Source organism: Camelus dromedarius, chromosome 2, assembly GCF_036321535.1.
Source record: "Camelus dromedarius isolate mCamDro1 chromosome 2, mCamDro1.pat, whole genome shotgun sequence".
Lineage (NCBI taxonomy): Eukaryota > Metazoa > Chordata > Mammalia > Artiodactyla > Camelidae > Camelus > Camelus dromedarius.
Window position 1 is genome coordinate 71,939,920 of NC_087437.1, and position 17,828 is coordinate 71,957,747.

At 38.6% G+C, this 17,828-nt stretch overlaps 1 protein-coding gene across 1 annotated transcript in view; it reads right to left on the reverse strand.

Moving 5' to 3' along the window:
• Window positions 1-7,048, reverse strand: part of BOC (BOC cell adhesion associated, oncogene regulated) — a 133,347-nt gene extending 126,299 nt beyond the window's left edge. The window contains exons 1-2 of the mRNA XM_064495277.1: window positions 6,902-7,048; window positions 1,706-1,877 (exon numbers count right to left, since the gene is read on the reverse strand). The gene's annotated coding sequence lies outside the window, so the exon portion shown is untranslated. The remainder of the gene's footprint in view (window positions 1-1,705; window positions 1,878-6,901) is intronic.
• Window positions 7,049-17,828: the final 10,780 nt, after the last annotated feature.

Sequence of the window (17,828 nt, forward strand, 5' to 3'; positions counted from 1 at the left end):
CTTCTACAACAACCTCAATTGGCAGCAGCCAGCTTTGGATGAAATACTTCCTCTGAGGGGAAGTTTAGTTCTTTCCAAGGCAGCCTGTTCCATTGTCCAACAGCTGTACTTGTTGGAAAGCTCTTTTTATATAAAACAGAAGTTCAGTCCCAGTTTTACATTTTAAGGGATGTGGAATAGAGTTCCTCTTCTCCATGACAACCCTTCAAATTACTGAAAGGCAGTTGTGGTTCTCACCACTCCTCTACTTCCCTCCCCACCCCCCCACCCCCCACACACAGGCAAATACACTCCTCTAGGTTAGACATTTACATTCCCTTGATGCTTCTCATCTGACACGGTTTTAGACTTTACTACGTGTGATTACTACCCTTGAAATGTATCTGAATGTTTGACTTTGTCAATATCTCTTTTAACGTTTGGCCCTCAAGACTGGCTATGTTCCAGTTCTAGAAATGTGCTGGTGTTGAGGCTCTTCCCTCCCTTGATCTTGATTTGACTGCAGTTAAGTATTTATTATTTACCTGGTATGTGGCCGGCTCATCCATTAACAAAGAACCTGTCTTCAAGGAATTCTTTTCTCATCCACTGGGTAACAGTAGCTCACACTGAGACTGTTTAGCTATTAAAAACCCCAAAAGTTCTTTGCTACAAGAACCTTCATCACCCAAAGTATCCCCATCCTATTTTATACAAACATAATTCATGTTTACCTATGGCTTTTCCCCCTTGTTATTAGGCAGATATTTTTTCCTTTTCAATTATGGGCTTCTCTGGAGTCAGGTAAGAGCTGAGTGATGATGGTCCTCCCTGCTTTCATTCATTTGATGGATTTATTAGTTAAAGTAGGCTGAACTACTGCTACAAATACACCCCGAATGTATAAAGGCTCGAACACAATAGAAGTTTGTATCTCATATAACTGTTCAAGGCGGGTGCTTCTGGCTGGAGCACAGCTCTTTTCCATAAGGTGGTTAAGGAACCCAGGCTTCTTAGACCTTGTGACTCTGCCAGCCCTTAGTGCTACATCATCCAGCCCACAGGAAGAGCGTGGAAGAGCAGAGAAGAATTTTTACAGGCCAGGCCTGTAAAGGGTATACAACACTTCCACCCATGGCATTGGAAAGAATTTAGTTACATGTCTCTATTTAACTGCAAGGAAGACTGGGAAATGTAGTCTAGCCATGTGCCCAGGAAGGAGGGGACAGTAACTTGTATACTAACACAATGACATAATTCTATTTCTATTTTTTACCACTGTTGTCCATAGCCCTAGCTTAATTTCTATAACACTTCTGTAACTCCTGAGGTATGTTGTTGGATGACCACTGCAGTGAAGGTTAGTTAGGTGTGTGGTACTAGCTCAGGGCAAGGACTTGGGGGTAAGTGAGCAGAGAGACCCAAGAGGTAGCATCCTAGCCGCTGATGAACTTAAGAGAACTGGAAGAGACTGAGGGCGGGAGGCCAGAGATGACTGGGAGGGTGAGGACAGGGGCCCCGTGTGGAGGTTAATTGTAATAGTGAAAGAGGCAGAAGACTGAGACAGGAAGAAACGGGAAGATAGATCATTCAGGTTCGGGAGGACTTTTCAATGCCCCAGTCATGGCCAAGCACATTATACCCCTAATACTCCGTGTCTCCCAGGAAGTTTCCAAATGGCGACGCTAATACTGATAATCAATAGGTGCACGGTTCCCTCACCCACCTGTTTCTCCTCCTTGTCCCCGCCAGGGCAACGCTGTCTGTCCTCCTCAGATCTGACCTCAGGGATCACCTCCTGTGTTCACCTGGAGACCAGGCCTTCTGCTCATTTCTTCATACTCATTAGGGCAGTTTCAGCTCCCAGCACTGGATTGTTAGCCTTCTTGGCTCACCAACTTTAAAAAAAAAAATAATAATATATTTCACAGTCTTCTAGTATGGTTGGGAGGAACACAGGAGATAAATCACTTAAAAAGGTGTTTCAAAAGCTGAGGAGAACCATACAAATGCAATGTATAATCACTGTGTTGATCCCAAAGGTGGTCAGTCCCCTGCTCCTTGGAGCATAGCCCCTCAGAGATGGGTTCTTGTGATATGTGCGCAAAAGGCCCTGACTTTTGGATCCTCAGCTTACTGATGGTGCAAACAGACAAAGTTTGGCAGCCACAAGTGACTTACTTCAGGCACATTTATCTGGTTTGGCTCTTAGCTAGTTTGTTTACATGTGGTGGAGTCTGCACACAGGGCTGGGAGTCAGGCTCTCCAGATCTCTAATCCCTGCTCAGCTTCTAGCCTGCTGTGTGGCCTTGGTAACCTGCTAAACATCTCTGTGCCAGCTGGGTTTTAACCATCACCTCCAAGTCATGCTGATTTGTCTAAAAGGTGTTTTGCCAGGATGAACTGATTATTACCACTATACTGATGTAAAAAGGCTGACACAAGGACTTCTGGTTTCCTGTCCAGCATGTAAGACGCTCAGAAGCCATTGCTCGGTCCGAACAACAAGTGAAAAGCTAAACAAACTGAGAAATCAACAACTCTTCTTAGATCAATCAGAGAAGTAAGATCACAGAGCAAACTGCTGCCCCCAAATTGGAGACACAGACAAACTGATATGGAGAATCACAGCTTACTGGATAGGAACCCAGGAGCAGCAACTTCTGAGGGAACCATTACCAGAGCAGGAAAACCTGAGCTGTACCAGATGAATGCTGGAAGCTCAGGGTGCACGAGCCTGAGAGATAAAAACTCCAGGGGGATGCCAGTCATGGTGGGGGGTGGGCATGGAGGAAAGTAACCCTCACACTTTTGTCTTTTGTGACTTTTAACTCCAGAAGCTGTACCAGGTGCTCACAGTAAGGACCAGAGAATAATCTCTTTGTGCTTTAGGCAGGGGGACATATTTTGAAATACATCCACACATTCTGTTCTTTTTATTAAAGCCTGCCCTCAGGAGAAACCTTTTTTTTTGGCCAGGGCCTAACCTACTGGTATTATCAGAGCCTAACATACATGGAGGAAAGAAAATATACCCCTCCAGACTCCCACATGAAGGAAGGGAAATACAAAAGCCCAGCCCCCTCTACCCATCCTGTTCCACCAAAGGGAGGAAAAAAGCAGCACTAGTGAATTTCTGGGGGCACAGGTTCACCAGAAGACTGAGAGCTAATTGTAAGACTACAGAACACTTCCCTCCCTCTCACACCTAACCACTACATTATTAAAGGCCTACTTATTGCAGTTTCTTTTACCCAGTACATCGTATCTATTTTTCAACAAAAAATTACAAGACATACTAAAAGGCAAAAAACACAATTTGAAGAGACAGAGCAAGTGTCAGAACCAGACTCAGATACTGGCAGGGATGTTGGAATGGTCAGACCATGAATTTAAAACAATTATGATTAATATGCTAAGGGCTCTAATGGATAAAGTAGACAACATGCAAGAACAGCTGGGTAATCTAATCAGAGATGGACATTCTAAGAAAGAATCAAAAAGCAATGCCAGAGATTGAAAATGCTATAAAAGGAATGAAAAACTGCCTTTGATGGTCTCATCAGTAGACTGGACATGACTAAGGAAAGAGCTTCTGTGCTTGAGCGTACATCAATAGAAACTTCCAAAACTGAAAAGCAAAGAGGAAAAAAGGCTGCAAAAACAAAGGATGGAGTATCCAAAAATAGGGGGCTAACTACAGAAGGTGTACCACACACTTAACGGGAATGCCAGAAGGAGAAGAAAGAGACGAAGGACAGAAGAAATACTTGAAGTAATAATGACTAAGAATTTCCCCAGATGAAAGACAGACACCAAACGACAGACCCAGGAAGCTAAGAGAACACCAAGCAAATTAAATAACAAAACACTACACCATATTCAAACTGCAGAAAAATAAAGATAAAGAAGCCAGAGGGAAAAAACACACATTACCTCTATAGAAGCAAAAATAAGAATTACATCTGATTTCTCACAAACAGTGTAATCAAGAAGAGAGTGGAGTGAAATATTTCAAGTGTTGAGAGAAATAACTCACAGACCAGAATTCTGTGAGTTATTTCTCACCACTCTGAAACTGTCTTTCAAAAGTGAAGGAGAAATAAAGGCTTTATCAAAGAAATAAAAATCAAAGGAATTTGTTGCCAGTAGATCTGTCTTGTAAGAAATGTTAAAAGAAGTTCTTCAGGGAGAAGGAAAATGATACAAGTCAGAACTTGGGCCTACACAAAGAAAGAGTATTAGAGAATGAAAAATGAAGGTAAAATAAAAACTTTTATTTTTCTTATTCTTAATTGATGTAATGTTAACAGTTTGGTCAAAATAATAAATAGATACAGTTATTTGATTATGAATACTTATGTATATATACATATACTTATGTATGCATATATAAATGAAATGAATTATTATAAAATATTTGTACTACCCATGAAATATTACACTGTTATTTGAAAGCATACTTGGTTTAGCTGTAAATGCATATCAAAAATTCAAGGGCAACCAGGAAAAAATTTTTAAAAATAAATATAATTGATATACCAAGAAAAGAGATTAAAATGAAGTCATAAAAAATGCTTAATTAAAACCACAAAAGGCAAAAAAACAGTGGAAGATATAATAGGAACAAAGAAAAAAGGCAGCAAATAGAAAATAATAAATATGTTAGACATTAATCCAACTACATAAATCACTGTAAATGTCAACAGTCTAAACATACTAAAAGACAGATTTTCAGAGTGCATATAAAGTGAGACCCAACTATACTGTTGTCTAGGGAGCCTACTTTAAATATAAAGACGTATATAGGTTACAGGTAAAAAGAGAGAAAGACAGTACATGCTCACAGTCATCAAGAGGAAGCAGAAGTAGTTATATTAATTTCAGATACAATAGACTACTGAGAAAAAAGTTTCCAGTGATGAAGAGGGGTTTTACTTAATGATATAGGTAGGGGTCAATTCTCCAAGAAGTCATAACAATCCTTCATATGTTATGTCTTTGGTCTTGGACCCATGAAATAAATATTTGAAAAGCCGAACCTCATTAAAATTAAAAACTTCCGCTCTGAGAAAGACAACATGGAGAGAATGTGAAGACAAGGCATAGACTGGGAGAAAATATTTGGAGAACATCTGAAAAAGGACTGTCACCCAAAATAAACATAGAACTCTCAACACTCAACAATAAGAAAACAAACAACTCCATTAAAAAATAGGCCAAAGACCTCAAAGACACCTCACTGAGGAAGATACACAGATGGCAAATAAGCATATGAAAAGACGCTCCATACAAGTCATCAGGGGATTGCAAATTAAAGTAACAATAAGATACAACAATATACCTACTAGACTGGCCAAAATCTGGAACACTGACAGCATCAAACTGCTGGTGAGGATGTGGAGCAAAAGAAACTCTCATACATTGCTGGTGGGAATGCAAAATTATAGCCATTTTAGAAGGCTGTTTGGCTATTTTTTCCAAAACTAAACATACTCTTACCATAGGGTCCAGAAATTGTGCTCCTTGGTATTTACCCAAAGGAACTGAAAACTTATGTCCACACAAAACACAGATGTTTATAGCAGCTCTATTCGTAATAGCAACCAAGATGGTTTTCATTAGGTGAAGAGATAAGTAAACTGATAACCTAGATAATGGAATATTACTCAACTCTAAAACAAATGAGCTATTATGCCATGTAAAGATAGAGAGGAATCTTAAATGAATATTTCTAAATGAAAGAAAAAATTTGAAAAGGCTACACACTGTGTGACTCCAACCACATGACATTCTGGAAAAAGAAAAATTATGGAGACAGTAAAAAGGTAAGTGGTTGCCAGGGGTTAGGGGAGAGAGGGATGCATAGGCAAACCAAGAGGATTTTTAGGGCAGAGAAACTATTTTGTCTATTACACTTGTCAAAGCCCACAGAATGTACAACATCAAGAACAGACTCTAATGTTAACTATCGACTTTAGGTGAACTGTGTTAGTGTAGATTCAATAACTGTACCCCTGGGGTGCAGGATGTTGATACTGGGGGAGATTGCACATGTGTGAGGAAAGGTTGTATACAGGAAATCTCTGTCCTTTCCAGTCAATTTTGTTGTGAACCTAAAATTGCTTTAATAAAAAACAAAGTTTATTTTAAAAATAAAGTTTAACATAAGTGCTTATATAGGATCAAGTAAAAATTTTTTTTGCTTATTTTTCCTTTGAGTTATATTTTATCCCTTCCAGTGGTAAAGTTTATAACTAGTATGGTAATGTTTTTGTTTTCCCCCCTTGGAAGGCATATTTAGGTAAGATGTGTGCTACGTATGTTTACATAGAGAAATTCTGAGCTTCGGTTCACTCATTGCCTGTCTTTCAACGCTGGCCATTCCTGCCAGAGTTTAAGAACTACCCACATTCCTAATACTTAGTGTCAGACTAGGTGTCCATATTTTTGGATTGAAAGTATTGCCATTGTTCATAGTCTTCAAATTATATATCTGGCAAATAAGCATATGAAAAGCGTATTCTTCTCCATGGCAACTGGGCTGGAGAGGGAAGAAGCAGAAGCATGAAGGGAAGGAGTGAAGGAAGGAAAGGATATATAGGCCACCTTAGATCCCTGTGCCATCTCTCAGAGGCCAGCATCCAGGGCATCTCTGGGGTGCAGCACCAAGCCACCCTTAACTAGAGAGCCCACGCAGTCTACTGCATCTGCCCTCTAGCTCTGCTTCATAAATTGCAGCAAACATTGGTAATCAAAGTAAAAATCAAAACCCAAAACCCATTGGTTGACAGTTAAGAGCATGGACAGTTAAACTACAAATTAATGCTCAAGATGAGAACAATCTAGATCTTGTCTCAGGTAGGACCCTTAGGGACCTTCATTTTCTTAATAGCCTTTTACAGTTTTGCAAAAGAGTTACCCTCACTGGAGGAAGCAGAAGCTTCTTCATTTTCACAAATGGCCAGGCAAGTCGCAGTTAGGTATGTCTGGATCAGGTAACAGGGAATCTAGGCTTATTCTTCTTTTGCTGGAGAGACTCTTACTGGTTTCAGTTCTTTGATTCACAGTAAGTCTCATGATCCTGAAAAGAAAAGAGGTGTTATGTGTAGTTGGATGGCTTTTAGCTAGCTTACTTGAGATTTTTGTGGGATGCTAGTAGTAGGATAGGTGTCAGCTACGCTGAGTTCTGCTTAGGCTGCAGGGATTTAGGACATTTTAGGGGTAACCTATAGACCCTTTTAACACTTGCAATATCTGGTCCATAAGTCTTCAGCAATTTGCCATGAATTTGTACCTATTAAGGCATAAGAAAAAATTTTAAATTAATATAAAGGGTTGCTGATAATGAGAATCAACTGATATTTACAAAGAAATTGTATTAATTTGCAAAGTACCACAAACTTGAGTGGCTCAAGCAGCAGAAATTTATTGTCTCATAATTCTGGAGGCTAGAGCTCTGAGATAAGTGTTGGCAGGGCCATGCTCCTTCTCAAGGCTCTAGGGAAGCATCTATTCCAGGCCTTCCTCTAAGTTTTTGGTAGTTCCTTGGCTTGTGGCAGGATAACTCCAAACTTCATGTGGCATCCCCGTGTATCTGTGTCCAGATTTTCCCATTTCATAATGACACCACTCATATTGGATTAGGGGCCCATATTCCAGTATGATCTCATCTTAACTAATTATATTTGCAGTGACCCAGTTTCCAAATAAGATCACATTCTGAGGTACTGGGGGTTAAGACCTCAACATACACACTTTGGGGAACATGATTCAACATGTAACAGAAGTCAAAGATGAGGAAAAGACATTCAAATTGGATCACAAAGCAATTCAACTTTAGGCTATACAGAAACCTACCTAAAAAAAGGAATCAGAACAGCTGAGAATAAAAGGGTGGGCAAAGTAACTGGCAAATGCAATGGGCCATAATCATAGTATCAAGAAAAGAAAAGCTTAAGGAAGTCAAGGAATGATACTTTGTAGTGTTTTAACAGTATGATTTTCAAAAAGTTAGAATACCAACTAGCAGAGAATCAACAATTATAAAGCAAAAACCATGGAAGGTAGGGTAAAAAAAATACATCAGTAGCAGGAAATTTTAGTTCTGTCCCCTCAGTCCATGACAGATCAAGTGGAAACAAGAAAATATGGTATGGAAGACCTAAATAACATAATTAATGAGGTAGATCTGATTGATATCTATCAACACTATACTAGATAGCATGCTGTTTCTGTATGAGTTATGTGGCATTCACAATTGACCATATTTTAAGCCAAAGAAAAACTTCAATAAATTCTAAAATGTAAAAATTATGCAGAAAACATTATCTGTTCATGATTCTATAAAACTAGAACTTAATAATAAATCAAGATATCAAACAAACAAAATACTCTAAAATCTGAAAAATAAAGAGAAAACAAATCTCTTTTTGAAACAACTTTTGGGTCAAAGAGGAAATCAATATCAAAATTACAGGATATTCAGAATATAATTAAAAAATGAATCTACAATAAAACATATTTTAAGAATAGATATGGGATAGATAGATGTTATAAAACTATATATATAGTTTATATAAAAGAAAAGCAAAGGAATGAAAAACAAAGAATTCAGAATGATACTTATCACTGATTGAGTCAGGGGGAGGAGGAGGCAGAAGAAGGGGGATGGGAAGAACCATATAGGTAAGTACAGGCTATTGTCAAGACTATGTTGGATGGTGGGTCATTAAAAAAGCTAACAGGCTGACAAATAAGTAAACAAAAGAGGGCTATGCATTGACCAATGAGAGTGTGCCATGAATCAAGACAATAACTAATTCAATTCGGTGCCAAAAATAAATTTAGAAATAACTACATACCAGAACCTATGGTGTGCAATTAAAGCACTGTTCAGAGAAAAATTCATAATCTCACATATGTAGAATAATAAACCAAAAGGCTAAAAATGAACGAAGTAACATCCAACTCAAGGAGTTAATAAAAATAACTGAATATAACAGGGATAAAAAATAAACCTATGGAAGTTGGAAAGTAGAAATTAATCAAAATAAAAGCAGAAATTACTTAACTAAAAACAAACAAAAAAAAAGAGTAGAGTACATTACATCTAAGAGCTGTTCCTTGAAGGAAAAAATAATGTACTTAATCAAGAAAACACAAATACATAAAATAAGAAAATAAAAATTATAAAAGGGGGACAATAACTGCAAATACAAGGGAAGTTAGAAGAAGCACAGAGACTACCTTTCTCAAAATTTTTCAAATAAATCTGAAATCCTAGTAAATACATAATTTTCTAAAAATAAAAGTTACCTAAAATGTCTCTAGAAGACAATATGATTGCTATACAAACAAATTCCCATTTAAAAAGATAGAGTTTTTAAAGAAGTAACATCTTACAAACAACCAGACAATAAGAAAGCACCAGGACCAGCAATTCCTAGGAAATTCTACTACATCATTAAAGAATGGATCATTTCCCAGTGCTCTTAAATTTTTTTCTGGGAACTAAAAAAAGAAGAAAATCTCTAAGATAACATTGATACCTGTAAAAAAAAAAAAAACAAACTAACAAACAGAAACCTCAATTAAATAGAGTTGGGAGACCAGAAGAGGGAGCTCTCATGCTCTGTGACTACCGCAGAGACTAACAGGAAGAAGAAAAACTCTTCTTACTTCCTGGCAAGGTCTTAGCCAATGAAAAGCTACAGACTCTTGGTTTAGTACAGCTTCCTTTTCCTCTATATAAGCGCATTCTCCTTCCCTTGCTATGCAGGGACTGGCATGTGGCTTGCCATGGTTGCAGACATGGAGTTGCAATTCTCTGCTGATTCTGAATAAACCTATTTTTTTTTTTTTTTTTTTTGCTGGAGAAATAACTGGCAGTCTGTTTGTTTTAGGTCAACAATTTGGTGGCCTGTACAAAGTAGTAGACTCCTGACGGCTTGGGAGCTGGTGAGTGAACAGGTATGGTACTCACAATTGAGCCCATTGAGTTCACTGCTTTTCTTGCCAATTCTGGAGTTTAAAGGTATGCCTTTCTTCTGGATCCAAGCTTATGCCCTCTTTACATTTGAAGCTTTGTAGGCTTTACTTGGGATCTATTTTAAAGTTTTGTCCTTTCTGTTTAAGGCCTTGTTCTGTATGCAAGTACTCTTTTGACACTTTGGTCTGATTTTGAGACCTAACTGTTTCAACAGAAAATAGCTGAGAAGCCAGTGGCCCATTCCTTTGGAAAAGGGGCTGTTCTATGGGAACTGGCTGAGAAGTCTTCAGCCTGGTCCCTTCAGGACCAAGCTGTTTCCTTAGTAGTGGCAGGTGTTAGGCCTGCAGGCTGTGTGAGCTGCAAGCAGTTTGAATTGAGCTGTAAGCTGTTTAAATACTGTTCTTTCACCTTAGAGAAAAACCTCTGAAAAATGGGGTCTCAATTATGTAAATATTTTGAGGGTGCCCCTCACCCAGGGATTCCAGCTGATTTAATGTTTAAAAACTCTGGTCCTTCCTCATGCACATTTCTAACTGACCAAAGGCAATTATATCAATGGCCATTACGGGGAACTTTTGAAATCCCCAAACTTAATTTTCTTAAAGCTGAACTGGACCACTACAGCTCTAAAATTTCCAGAACTGAATGAAATGCTTATTTTGATTGGTATTTTGAAGCTTCCAAATATTATCAGGATCCTAAAATTGCCTCTCTACAAACTGAGACTTTGAGTCAAACAAACGGTTAAAGAAAGATAAAATGGCTTCTGAGGCTTCATGCTCCCTTCCTTGGCTCTTTGTCTCATGGTCCACCTCTGGTGCCACCTTCCTCCTCCCTTCCAGTGCTACCTGCACCTCCTCTGTACTCTCAGGCTCCCCATACCAATTCTCTTGCCCACTTTCCCTTTCTATCTGAAACTCTCCCCATTCCCTTATCCTCTGAACTTACCAGAGCTTCGTCCCTCTAAAATTTAGCCTTCTGAGGATCTAGAGGCTAAACCCTTAACTTCTTATGTTTGCTAGACTAAAGCTGAACTGAAAGCCATAGTCAAAAAGATTCTCCCCAGATAACTGAAGATGCTCACAGACTTGCTGAGCAATTTAAATACAGTGATTCAAACTTACCAACCTGGCTTCTCTGATTTACAGCAGCTAGTTCATATGCTTGTCAGTGAAGGCCAGGCCCAGCACTGGATGAAAACTGCTAACTGGGAAAATCCTGAAAGGTTTCTAGAATGATAACCAGGAGGCCAGCTCACTAACTTATTATATATCAGGCTTTGGCGATTGCTAGGTGCCAGCGTCAAGCATTTCCTAGGGCTTTTTCAAAGCCTGTTGATTGGAACAAAATTCAGCCTTGCACACAAAAATTTGATGAACCTGTTCATGACTATTATAGTTGACTTCAGATTATTTTTAAGGAAAATTCTGGTCTTCCTTCAGATGTTGATTCTACCCAGGTAGCTTTTAACTCTATGTTCATTAATGGGCTGAACTGAGACCTTTCCTTTCTAGTATAAAGCACTAGGATGGAATGGGAAACTAAATCTACTCCAGATTTCCCTTTAGTTAATCTGGCAAACAGCTCTCTCACGCTCTAGATGAGTCACCTAAAAGGAAGACTGCAAAAATTCTTAATCTTCAACTACAGCAAATGGAAACTCCTAAATGAAACCAAAAGCCTTCTAGTTTCTGCTATTATTGCAAAGAGCCAGGACACTGGAAAAGAGATTGTTCCAAACTTAAGTGTTTCAGTCACCTTCAGCCTTCTAATCAGCCTTTCCAGTGTCCTTCCAGTTATCAAAGACAGGGCTCCAAGGAACCACAGGGGCTCTTCCCAATCCTCCCTCTTAATTGGCTTGGAGAAACAGAAATGCTTCCAGATTGGGGATGAATCTCTTCCAGTCATGACTGACACTGGAACCACACTCTTGGTGCTCAACCCACTACTAATAAAGCAGCCCCTGCCTCAAAGTACTAAAGCAGTTCAGAGAGTGGGGATCTCTAATGAACCCCAAGAGGTTCCTGTTTCTGAACCTATCCTCTTGTTCAGGCTCTCTGAGAGCTACATATCCTTTTCTCCTTCATTTCTCTGTTGCTAACCATGTATTAGGCTGAGACTTCTTAGAGAAGTGTCATGCTGGAATTTCTTTCTCCACAAAGGGAGAAATCATTCTAGAATTTGACACTAGTCATTAAAGTAACCAATTCAGTAAAGAACTAAATGACTCTTTGACATCTTTTATTTGTTCTGTCTCTTGATACTAGAGCTGACTCTAGAATACTGATCATGATCATTTGTTCCTTTTGAATCAGTTATCCCCAACTGATATTACAGGCAAAATCTCCAACTGATACTGGCAAAATTCATAGTGCACCTCCTGTCATGATTCAAACAGATTTCTCATAACTTCTTCTCAGAATTAATCAATATGCTGTAAGTAAAGAAGCAACTCAAGGCAGAAAGCGCATAATAGAACGTTACAAAGCTCAAGGCCTCATTATCCCTTATACTCGTTCCTCTAATACTGTTATTTTACTGGTGAGAAAAACCTAAGGGCTGAGGGTGTAGGTTGTCCAGGACATCCAGGCAATAAACAACTTTGTTATCCATCCACATCTGTAGTTTTTAAGCCTTACACTCTACTACCGTCCATTCCCACTGGAAGCAAGTCCTTTACTGAAATTGATTTATGCAGTGCATTCTTTGGTATTCCAGTTGATGAAGCTGGCCGATACCTTTTCGCCCTTACTTGGGGAGAAAAACAATTCCCCTGGACAGCAACTCGTCACTGTTGTATTGAGAGTCCTCCCTGTTTCTTACAAACCCTGAAGGCTGAACTAGATGATAAAAAGTCCCCTAGATATTCTACTTTGTTGCAGTATTCCTTCTCAAGTCTCCTCACAGGAAGGCAGCATCCACTTACTAAAGCTTTTAGTCCTAGAAGGACATAAGGTTACCAAAGAAAAACTGCAGTTTTCCAAAATCCAGGTTTGATATTTAGGGAATCTGATATCAAAACAAGGGCTACACCGAGATCCAGATAGGCTTCGTGGTGTCCTAAGTTACTCCAAACCCCAAACTAAGTACCAACTGTAAAGTTTTCTTGGGCTAGCTGGTTATTGCCAAAACTGGATTCCAAATTTCTCTCTTGTGGCCAAACCTCTGTATGTTTTACTACACAATAACAACTGCAACCCAATTTTATAGGAAGAACCAGACAACATAGCTTTTAAGGCCTTAATGGAGAGTTCGATGAACCCATCTCCCCCTGGGCATCCCAATTATTAGGTTCCCTTTTCCTTCTTTGCATATGAAAAAGAAGGGAATGCGCTTGAGGCACCCACCCCCAAATACAGAAACCACCATTGACCCACAGGATTTTAGAGCCAGCAACTGGACCCTGTAGCATGGGAATACACCCTTAGAACCATTATGGCCACTGCCTTTTTGGTTAAAGCCACTGAGAAAATCGTTATGGGAGCCTCTTTAACCATTTTTCTGTCTCATACAGTGGAACTTCCCCAAAATTCTCATCAACCTCAACATTTTTCAGTCAGCTGCCTCACCTCCTATTAAGACCTTTTGTTAACTGCTCCTCACATAACTCTTTTATGTTGTAATAACCTTACTCTGCTTCTCTTCTCCCTCTGTCACCAATGAAGCCCCTTAAGACTCCTTAATGCTCACAGACCACCTCCTGACTCCTCATGATGATCTACAGGAAATGCCCTTGGGTAACGCTGACCATGCTTCCCTGATGGTTCTTATTTAAAAGGTGACAATGGCAGATACTGTGCTTGCAAAAACTGACTGGAGAAGCCCAATAATTGGCCTCAGAAAAGGAAAATCAAGCAATTGATGGTTTGATAAAAAGAGAAAATTCAGCAATTGATGGTTTGATAAAAAGAGAAAAAGTTCTGGTTCAGACAAAAGAACAACCCAGTCTTACTGGAGATTCTAAAATTCTTACTCCACTCCTCACTACTGTACATACATTAAGCCACTGGCCTACTGACAAAATGATAGCCTTCATGAGTACATATTGGTGGGTAAACATTAACAAGGCTGCAAAAGGTGCCTACCTCATTTGTCCCACTTGTGCAAAGTATAACCCAGGGAAGTCTGCTCAGGCTGCTCCTGGGCATTTAAAACTGCCTAATGAACCATTTGAGTTCATTTGTATGTCAAATGGGCTTCAAAAAACTTCCTTCATCTCATGGATGTAAATACATTTTGGTCATGGTCAGTAAGTTTCCACACTGTTCTGAAGTTGTCCCTTGCAGACAGGCCGCTGCTTTTTCTGTGGCTAAAGTCTTTTCGAAAAAGATTATTCCTACCTAGGGGAACTCCTCTTGAACTTTATAATGCTCAGAGAATGCATTTTACTGATCAGGTAATTTGACAAGTCTATGCTGTTTGGCCAGTTTTACAACACTTTCACTGCACCTACCATCTTTAGTCCTGTGGTTCAGTCAAACTCACTAATGGCATTATTAAGACTCAGTTGGCAAAATTTGTGGAGGTGCTCCAAATGCCTTGGTAAAGCTTCTGAATCTCACACCCACCCCTTTTGGAACAAACTCTTATCCTCTGAGATAGTCACAGGACGCCTGATGCTCTTGGCTCCTGCCTCTTTTGACCCACAACTGTTAAAAGGAAAGACATTCCAATATTTCAAAGGCCTAATTACTCCTATTAAAAATAACCATGCTTTGGTAGGGCAATGTTTTCACAGTGTACTATCAGGAAACCTTAAGCATCACACCTTGCAACCTGGAGTTTGTCTATTGGAAAAGCAGCTCCAGAAGAACTCTCTTCAACCTCACTGGAAAGGCTCTTGTCAAATACTGCTAACCAACCACTGTGCTGACAAATTCTAAGGAACAGACTCTTGGATTCAAGAGACACATCTAAAGAAAGCACTGAACTATGACTGGACCGGCATGTCATCTGGTGACCTGAAAGTAAAGATTTCCCAGAAATGAAGCGGACAACATCTGATGAAAGGTTTTCCCAAGATATCTAGCCCAGGCCTGCTGGAAGTTTGTTACCAAACCTTTAATGATGACATATCTCTTCAGATGATCTCTAGTGTCTTTGATCTTGATAACATACGGACTTCAGATAAAAAGTGCCCGTGAGTTCTCCCTTCTACTCCTACTTGTTACTTAAATGTTACCTCAATAGGTTTCCAGTCTGTGTACTTTCTCTCTGATGTGAGACAGTACATTCTGAAAAGGTCCTTCCTGGCACTGGGGGACAAAAACCTACTGAAACTAGAAAACCTGACTCTTGATCAGCAATACTTCTAGAGAAAAATGTTAATCAAAGGGGAAATTTTAAAAATTAATAAACAAAAAACCTTAATTAAATAGAAACCAGAAGGGGGAATTCTCATACTCTGTGACAGTAGTGGAGCCCAACAGAGAGAAGAAATACTCTTCTTTTCTGGCAAGGACTCAGACAATGAACAGCCATGGACTCTGTTTACTATAGTCCTCCCAACTTCATTTTCCCCTCTGTGAAATCATTTTCCTTCCCTTGCTGTGTGCGGACTTGTATGTGGTTCAGCATGGTTACAGACCCTGAATTACAATTCTCTGCTGATTCTGAATAAACCCATTTCTTTTTCCTGGAGAAATAATTGGCAGTTTCTTTGTTGTAGGTCAATATATCCAAACCCACAGAAATACAGTATAGGTCAATCTCATTTATTAATATCAATATGCAAATACTAAAGGAAACATTAGCAAAAAATGCAGTATCAAAGAAAAGAATAATTTACTATAACCAAGAATGATGTCCATGAGAAATACATACATAGTTCAAGAATAGGAAGATATTAACATTATTTACTCTATCAATAGATCTGAGGAGAAAAAACATATGACTGTTACCATAGATGCTAAAAAGGCATTTGTTAATTTTCAGCAAAGACCACAAATAAGTGAAGAAAACTCAATGAAATAGAAATAGCTTTCCTTTCTTAATATGACTATTTTTTTTCAACCCAAAGCAGCATTAATGAGTAAACACTAGAAATATTCCCTCTCAGTTCTGAAATAAGAGAAAGATGTCCGCAATGATCACTATTACTTAACATTGTTCTGGTTCTGGCCAATATATTTAACAAAATAAGGAAAATAGAGGTTGCATTAGTCTGCTGGGGCTGCCATAACAATGTACCATGGACTGGGTGGTTTAGATAACAAATTTATTTTCTCACAGTTCTGGAGACTAGAAGTCCAAGATCAAGATCCAGTAGGGTCAGTTTCTGGTGAGGCCTCTCTTCCTGGTTTGCAGGGAGTGCAAGAAGTACTGCTTTCTCACTGTGTCTTCACATGGTGAAGAGAGAGAGAGAGAGCTCTCTGGTGTCTCTTCTGATAAGACACTAATCTTATTGGATCTGGGCTCTCCCAACCCTCTGAATTATTTCCTTAGAGGCTCCATGTCCAAATATAGCCACAATGGGGGTTGGGGCTTCAACATACAAATTTTTGGAGGACACAGTCAGTTCACAACAGAGGCACACAAAATGGAAAGAAGGAGATAAAATTATCATTATTGAGTCATGATATGATTCTATACCCCCAAAACCTAAGTGACTCTTTTACAAATAATGTGAGAATTCACTGAGGGGGTGAGACACAAACTGGGCACAAAAATCAAGGGTTTCATGTATATAACAGCAACCACTCAGCAGAGACAGAAGGAAAAAGTCCCACTGAAAACAGCAGTGATATAAATAAAAACATTAAGGGATAACTTAAGAAGAAATGTGTGAATTCTTAATAAAGAAAATATCCAATTGCTACTAAAGATGGAAATAAACACTTTATCAAATCTAAGGCATCTGTAAAGAGATGCAACATCACAAAGATATCTATTCTCCCTAAGTCAATCTGTACATTAAATGCGATTCTAATAAAAATTCCTGTATGATTTTTTGGGGGATAAAAGTTGGTCCTAAAGTTTATATAGAAAGAAAAGTAAAAATAGAAGAATTGTGAAAAACAGAGCAATAAGGAGGGCTGGATGATGAAAAAATGCAGAAAGACAGGCCCTCTCAAATCTCTGGGGCTACAAATTCTAAGAAGGGCAGTTTTGCAATATTTATTAAACTTACAAATGCACATATCCTTTAGTCCAGCAATTCTATTTCTAGGAATTTATCCTTCAGACATATGCTCATATATGCAAATTGACATATGAATAAGGTTATTCATTGAACAATTGTTTGTAATAACATACAATTGGAAAAATCCTTCCTACCTATCGCAGTGGTCTGGATAAATAAATTATGGACTATCTATACAATGTAATAGTCTGAGGCTGTGGAAAAGAAAAAGTTCCTTCTGGATTGATAGGGAATGTTTGCCAAAGATATTCAGCTAAGCAAAAAAAAAAAAAAAAAAAAAAGAAAGAAAGCAAGGGCTTTTGTATAAAGTATGCTAATAATTTGTATAAAAACAAGGAAAAGTATAAGATGTATAAACACAACTATATACATACATATGTATACACACACATATATAAATATATATGTTTAACTGCTTGTATATACATATAATGTCTCTGGAAATATTTTTCAGAAAATAGGAGGATTAGGTGTTTCCAAAGAAAACTGTGTGGCTGGGAGAAGGGGTAAGAGAGAACATTTTTACCTTTTTGGATCTCTGGAATTTTGAATCACATGAATGTGCTTATACAAAAAAATTAAATAATTGAGAAAGTAATTTCTTTCTTTATTGGAGGTACTGGGGATGAACCCAGGATCTTATGCATGGTAAGCATGTGCTCTACCACTGAGCTATACCCTCCCCCTTGAACTGTTTCCCTCTCCATAGAGCTATTT